The following is a 7,965-nucleotide window of genomic DNA, read 5'->3' on the forward strand; positions in this document are numbered from 1 at the left end:
TTGGCCCACTTGAGACGGGATAAAACCCGCCGTCCAGCGGACCATTGCGGAGTTCACCTAAATCATTAACGCATAGCGTTACGCTGTCGGCCGCGCAGTCATTCAATCTGTAAGTAACACGTCAAATATAGTGTTTGTATTAAACAAGATACTGTGCATCAATTCTACAACCACCAAAACCGAGTCCTTCCCACGTTACACCCCACCCACGGTGTAACAATATATATAATTTAAAAAAAATGTCAATATCAAATATTAATTTATTCAATACTTCAGAACATTTCTATGTCTAGTTTCTAAATGAAAGGCATTTAAGTGTCTTTTATCAGATTTGTTTATGCGTTTACCTACACAAGTTTGCACTAGTCTAATTGCCTATATACATGTGCATCTATGTATGAGTCCATGAATATTGTGCTTTCACACATCATGGGAATGCGCATGAACGCGAGCAAATATCGTGTCTGTGTGTGCGTGCGTGCGTGCGCTGTGTAATTTACGAAATATGATTCGATAAGTCCTTTGCACTAGCCTCCTTTAATTATCGATCAACAATTGGAGGAGGAAGCGCAGGACGAATCGAATTGAGGTTCCTGTTTACCACTTAAAGTAGATATATATATAATAAGTATTTACCTTCTTCAACACATTTTTGGATGCTGACGGTGGCGGTGGCGGTGGCGGTGCCCATACTGCCGGTGGTGGTGGCGGTGTTGGTGTCGATGCCGGTGGTGGTGGCGGTGGTACCGGTACCGATGCCAGTGGTGGTGGCGGTGGTACCGGTGCCGATGCCGGTGATGGTGGTGCCGGTGATGGTGGTGCTGTTGCTGCTGTATTTAGGTAGCAGCCTATACTTTTTGCTGAAATAAAAGAAAACAATTAATATTGCAGCCTATCTCTCTTATTTCCTCTTTTTCGAGTTCACTCACTCGCTCACTCACTCATTCACTCACTCACTCACTCACCTACCTAACTCACCCACTCACCCACCCACTCACCCACTCACCCACTCACCCACCCACCCACTCACCCACTCACTCACTCACTCACTCACTCACTCACTCACTCACTCTTTACTCTCTCTCTTCTCTCTCTCTCTCTCTCTCTCTCTCTCTCTCGTTTATTTTCATGCAACTTCTTGTTCACTCGCACATTTTCACACCAATCCATTCGCTCGTTCACTCATACATTTTTGCACCACTTGTCTCGTTCCCAAGCCGATGAAGAAAGATGATCGATTGTTACTGTTTTCAACAAAGTTCATAAACGCAAATCGTAGTTGTATGTTAACGCATTTTCACGCAAACGCATGTCGTATCATTGTGTCAGAGACTATTGATATACGATACATACGTTTACGTGTAAATCATTATACGGTATCCACGACAACGATTTTCCTTTACGTACTTTGTCGGAAACAATAACGATCATCTTTCTGCGTCGGCCTGCGAACGAGAAAAGTGGTGAAATTCTCGTTCACTTGTTCGTTCACTTACTCGTTCTCTCTCTTTCTCTCTCTCTTTCTCTCTCTCTCTCTCGACGCCGATGACGCTTGACTCTCTGCCGGGGCACCTCTACCTCTTCCTCCGTGCGAGTGAGTGGCTCTGCTCTGCGTTCCCCAGCGCGCGATGGCTTTCCTCCCGGCCGTCTCCTGCCGGGGTTGGTTGTCGCCCCCTCCCCCCCCCTCACCAGCCTATCGCGAGGGCATACGGCTCCATGTCCGCCCGAGGGCGGCCGTTCGGGGATGACAATTGACGCCGGCGGTCGGCGGCGGATGCTCCGTCCGGGCTGCTTCACCTGTGTCATGTCAACTGCCAATCCTTTCTCCCGCACTTCGCGGAATTCAGTGCTTATTTTTCTCGCGATAGCTACGACATCATAGCCATGTCCGAGACGTGGTTGAAGGATCACATCCCTGATCAGATGGTCGACCTTTTCGGCTATCAACTCCTTAGACATGATCGCGGGGGCAAGGGGGGAGGAGGGATAGGCCTTTACGTACGCCATGGTCTAGTTGTGAGACTCCTCGCGTCCTCGCCTCGACTCTATTGCGGGCAGCCCGAGTACCTTCTCGCTAGCGTCACCTTCGCGGGGTCAGGCTACTGCTCCTCGCGTTTGTCTATCGTTCTCCTAAATAGGGACACCTCGCTTTCTTTCGGGCCGACTTCGAGAGATTTCTCCCCTCGTTCTCCTCCGCTGTGGTTGTAGGTGATTTCAATATCAACCTGAATCGCCAATCATTCGATGCCGTATCCCTGCGTGATTTTTGTACGTGTAACAGTCTTTATATCGTACCTTTCTCTAATACTCATCACACGGCTACCACTCACACTTTGATTGATCATGCTTCGTCAGTGATCGGCATCTCGTGAAGTCGCACAATCAACTTCCGCTACCGTTTCTCTCCTGTCATGACCTTATCGCCGTGTTCCTCGACTTCTATTTTCAGCGCTTTCTTCCTCGCACCGTTTCTGCCCGCGATCTTTCCCGCTTTGACCCAGACTCTTTTCACAACTCTCTGTTCTCATTCGATTGGACCGCACTACATCATGCCTCATCCCTCGACGACAAGATCCACATATTCAATTCCTACCTTCTCAAAGCCTACGATCTCCACGCTCCTCTCCGCTCTTTTACTGCCAGAAGGCCTCCTACCCCGTGGCTAAACCAGGATGTCCGACATCTCATGCGTAGAAGGGGTGCCGCAAGAAGGGTGTTTCGATCTCATCCCTCTCCTTCGAGCCTGAGCACTTTCCGTACCTTGCGCAACAGTGTCACCCACCTTATTGACTTCTTAAGGAATCAATACACGATGCTGCGCCTCGATTCCTCGACCTCACCGGCACGTCTCTGATCCGAGCTTCGCTCTCTCGGTCTTGCCAGACCTCGTTTTTCTCAGACTCCTAATCTATCACTCGACGAACTGAATCTCTTCTTTACCACCTCTTCCCTCCCTCGCTCTCACGTCTCTCCTCGCCCTCCGCTCTCTCCGGTTTCTCTCCCTCTCTTCCCGCCTACCTCCTCCTCACCCTTGGCTGATCCCAACACTTTCTATTTCCAGCACATCTCTCCTTCAACCTTGCGTAAAGCGATCAGAGTGTGCTCCTCCAACTCTACTGGACTTGACGACATCAATCGCGGCCTCATCATCAACAGTCTTCCTGTCGTCTCCTCTGTCATCCTTGACCTCCTCAATCAATCTCTCAACCTGTCCCTCTTTCCCTCCGCCTGGAAATCTTCTTTCGTCATATCTCTTCCTAAGACCAAAAACCCTTCATCCCCCTCTGACTACCGCCCAATTTCCCTTCTCTGTTACCTTTTCAAGATCCTCGAGCGCATAGTATTCGACCAACTCTCCAAATACTTGGATCGCTTTCAACTCCTCTCCAGACTGGTTTTCGTCGTGGAAATAGCACGCAGACTGCCCTGGTCAAGCTCACCGACGACATAAGACTTGCTGTCGATCGCAGAATGATCACCCTGCTCGTGCTCTTTGATTTCTCAAAGGCTTTCGACTTGGTTGACCACAGTCTGCTCTTGTGCAAGCTCGCGGACTACCGTCTACCGGCTCCTGTCCTTGAATGGTTCAAGTCATACTTGACTGGGCGCACACAATGTGTGCGGGACCCGGATGGGATTTCCAAATGGGCTGCCATTCTCGCTGGCGTTCCACAGGGGTCGGTCCTGGGTCCTCTCCTCTTCGCCATTTTCATCAACGATCTGAGACACTCTACCAAGCATTGTCACCACATCCTATACGCAGACGATCTCCAAGTCTATATTCACTTCTTCCCGAAAGATCTCGATGTGGCCTTGGCGAAGATTGGCGAGGACATCTCGGTGATCGCGCAGTGGGCCTCTCTCAATTCTCTCACCCTCAATGCTAGCAAAACCAGGACGATACTCCTGGGCAACGCTCGTTATATAAACGATATCCGGGCAAATCATAACATCGAGCTTTATCTCAACGGCACGCCCATCGTCTTCTCCGACTCCGTGAACAACCTCGGTATCACTCTTTCCAGCACCCTAAACTGGACTGAACAGGTCGGGTTCACCTCGCATAAAATCAATGGAGCCCTCTGGCGACTGAAGCACCATAGGAACAGCCTCTCCATCCCGCTGCGCGCTCGGCTGGTGTCCTCCCAGGTCTTCCCTTACCTCGACTACTGCTCGGCCGTCTTCACCGACTTAACTGGACAGCAGGCTCTCAAACTAAAGCGCTTGATGAACGCCGGCGTACGCTTCATTTTTGGTCTTAGAAGAGACGATCATGTATCCCATATATATGACAGATTGGATTGGCTGACCGCGGACGACCGTAGAGCTTTTCGCGCGTGTTGCCTCTTCTACACCATCCTCAAGTCTGGATCACCCCCCTACCTGGCCTGCAACTTCCAGTCTCGTGCCCGTCCTCGCGTCACTTTTCGTAACACCTCTCCTCTGGATCTGGCCCTTCCGTCTTGCAGAATCTCCATCTTCCAGCACTCTTTCGCGTATACGACCGCCTCCCTCTGGAACTCTTTACCGGATTCCATCCGTGAATCCGACTCTGTCGGCGGGTTCCGGAGGAAGCTTTTCTGCTATTTTCGACGCCATCGTGCTGCTTCGTAGCTCCGCCTGGCCCCGCGTACCTTCTTTGAGTACCCTATTTTAGCCTAGATACTCACCCCGCTCTTTTCATCTTTATCACGCCTCTCGTTACGTTCGTTTCTCGCGCTCACCCTCATCTATTCTCTATCGCATTGTACTATTTAACACTCTCGCATCGCACTGTATCGCACCCCTCATCTACCATTTTCACCGCTTATACTGTATCTCTGCATCAATTTTATTTTGTATATCATTTTTATTTTTGCTTTATCTTCTCTGTATCAATCGTTTTCCGCACCTTTTACTTTTTACTTTTAGCATGTAGTTTTACTTGTATTTTCTTTTGCGGTAACATACTTCTTGTATCTTTCTACTTTACTCTTGTCTGTACTACACCTTGTATAGTTTTTAGAGGGCCAGCCCTAGAACTGCAAATAAAGTCAATCAATCTCTCTCTTTCTCTCTTTCTCGCACGCGCGCGATTATACTTACATTTAATTCTCACCGGCCTGGGCGTCTTGTTCGACATTATCACTCACAGACATCCACTGAGCACTAATGGCGAAATGCGAATGTCCACTCGCACGCCGGGCACCGAGAGCGCCGACCGTATAGAGCCACCGGCCACGTGACATGGATACAGTGTTGCCACGTTGCTGCACACAACAAACGCACACCAAAGCATGATCCCATGTCCATGTATATTCCACGGCTTCGCCTGAGTTTACGCTCCGCGATACGATCTGATCGCGTTTTCTTCTCTCTCTCTCTCTCTCTCTCTCTCTCTCTCTCTCTCTCTCTTTCTCTCTGTGATATAATTTCACAAATTGACAATGTAACACGCGACATTATTATTTATTTTATTCTGTATTTCTTTACTTTTACATTTATAAATTTATTATATGTGTTAATATTATTAATATGTAAATGTTAAAATAGATAAATATGACAATTCTATCTTGTCCCCTTTCGTCTATAATTTATAATTTCGTCGCTGTTGTTGTGGCTGTCTTTTTCTTCGCTTTTTTCATAAAATTTCAATGTTGTATGGTCTCTTTGGTCTTCTATATCGTCGTCGTCATCTTTTTCTTCGCAAATTTCAATCTTGTCCCTTCTTTTAATCTTGTCCCTCGTCTCTCTTTTGGCTTTCTCGTTTCTCTCACGACTTTCTCGTCTGTTTCTCTGTGTTGGATTTACTGCTTATTTGTGTCACAAATGATTACTCGTATGCTGTTTTTATCGATTTTATTTGCACGATGTTGTGTACGTGACAAACTTCTTCGTCATCTTCCTTTCTTCTTCCTCGCACGCGCTACCTACATAGCCGAGACCGGAACCTCAATCCTCGTTCGGTAAAGAGGGAGCTTCAATCTCAGACATGCCGCCCCCTTTGAAAGACCTTCTTTCAATGACGATTTTTCGATACAATTAAGTAACAAATGGATTCTTAAACTAATATGATAACATAAAAAATGCGTTTGGATACTATAATCTAATACAATAACTTTGGCTTGTTGGCCAGGAACTTTGTTAACTTATGAATAATTACTTGTCTGAACAACTTAAATTTCTATTGGTAAAGGACACAATATTCTTATGGGTCGCTTGAACTCTCCCTTATTGGTCTTGATAGCGGCCACTCGCACAATTCCGTCGTCCCCGGGAAAAGTCTCGCTCACTCTTCCGAGCATCCATTGTAATGGGGCTAAGTTGTCGTCCTTGACTAGTACCATCATGCCGGGCTCAATGTTCGCATTGCCAGCGAACCACTTGCTGCGAGTTTGCAGGGTCTGCAAATATTCCTTGCTCCAGCGTTGCCAAAAATGCTGGCGGACCTTCTGCAGATGCTGCCAACGTGATAAATGATTATCGGGTACATGGAGATAATTTTTTTGAACAGGTTCTACTTGTGAGTTCCCAATAAGGAAATGTGAAGGTGTCAATGCGGATAAATCTTTTGGATCATCGGAAATGGGTGTTAGAGGTCTCGAATTCAACACGGCTTCTATTTCTACTAGCATAGTGTAATACTCTTCGAAAGTTAGTGATAAACCACGGGATACAGTAAGCAGATGACGTTTCATTGATTTTACTGCCACCTCCCATAGCCCTCCAAATTGAGGTGCTCTAGGTGGTATAAACTTTCACTCTATCTTTTCACTTGCTAACGCTGCAACAATTACCTTTTCTTCTTTCGCTAAAAATTCGTATACTTCGCGCAGCTCTCGTACTGCTCCTACGAAGTTTGTGGCATTGTCTGAATGTAACTGTGAACAAATACCTCTTCTTGCGACGAAACGCTTTAACGCCGCTATGAATGCTTCAGCGGTTAGATCCGTAACAAGCTCCAGATGTACCGCTCTAGTATGGAAGCAAACAAACACTGCTACGTAAGCCTTTGAGACATGAACTCTTCCACGTCTCCTACTTTCTCTGAGTTGCAAAGGTCCCGCATAGTCAACGCCGGACACAGCGAACGCCCTTGACCTTTCATTGACTCTTGACACGGGCAAATCTGCCATCTTTACTTCGGGTGTACGCGGTTTATAATGAAAACACTTAACACAACTGCGCGTTACCTTTTTAGCTTCCCTACGACCTGCTACGGGCCAATACTTTTGACGAATTGAACTTATCAATTGTTCTGGTCCGCAGTGCAACAGTCGACTGTGCTCGTTTCTCAAAATTAGCGTAGTTACATGATGCCTGTCTGGCAATATTATTGGGTGTCGTTGATCTTCTGCGATATCCGCATGTCGCAAACGTCCTCCTACGCGAATCAATCCTTGCTTATCCAGAAACGGATCTAACTTTGCGAGCTTACTATCTTTCTTGACAGGCAACTCTGCTTCCAATCTCTTGATTTCGTGCAAAAAGGTTTCCCTTTGTATCATCCATGCAATTGAAATTTCAGCGTGATGCAACTCATCAACATGCAGCGGTCCCTTTTTTCCTTTTCTCTTCAAGGAATCGATAAATCTGAGACAAAAGGCTATCACCCTACACAACTTATTGTATGATGAAAACTTTACTAGAATACCTGGCGGCGTATACGATATTGTCATTACCGTCCTTGCTTTTCTTTCTGATGTATCGGTCATGTAATTATTTGACTGTTCAGGCCAATCTTCTTTTTTCGTGATCCAACATGGTCCTTCCCACCAGAGTTTATTGTTAATCAACATATGCGGCGGTACACCTCTAGATAGCATATCGGCTGGATTGTCCGCTGATGGCACATGATACCACGTAGCTGCTAAAGTTAACTGTTGTATTTTAGCCACTCTGTTGGCTACGAAAGTTTTCAGCTGATTAGGAGGTGTTCTAATTCAATCCAATGTCACTGTTGAATCACTCCATAGATAAAGGTTA

General features: G+C 46.8%; 1 protein-coding gene across 1 annotated transcript in view; it reads right to left on the minus strand.

Moving 5' to 3' along the window:
• Window positions 1-7,965, minus strand: part of LOC105457702 (transmembrane 7 superfamily member 3-like) — a 45,816-nt gene that overhangs the window by 29,450 nt on the left and 8,401 nt on the right. The window lies entirely within an intron of this gene.

This window comes from Wasmannia auropunctata, unplaced genomic scaffold, assembly GCF_000956235.1.
Source record: "Wasmannia auropunctata unplaced genomic scaffold, wasmannia.A_1.0 LD336103.1, whole genome shotgun sequence".
NCBI classification, from domain to species: domain Eukaryota; kingdom Metazoa; phylum Arthropoda; class Insecta; order Hymenoptera; family Formicidae; genus Wasmannia; species Wasmannia auropunctata.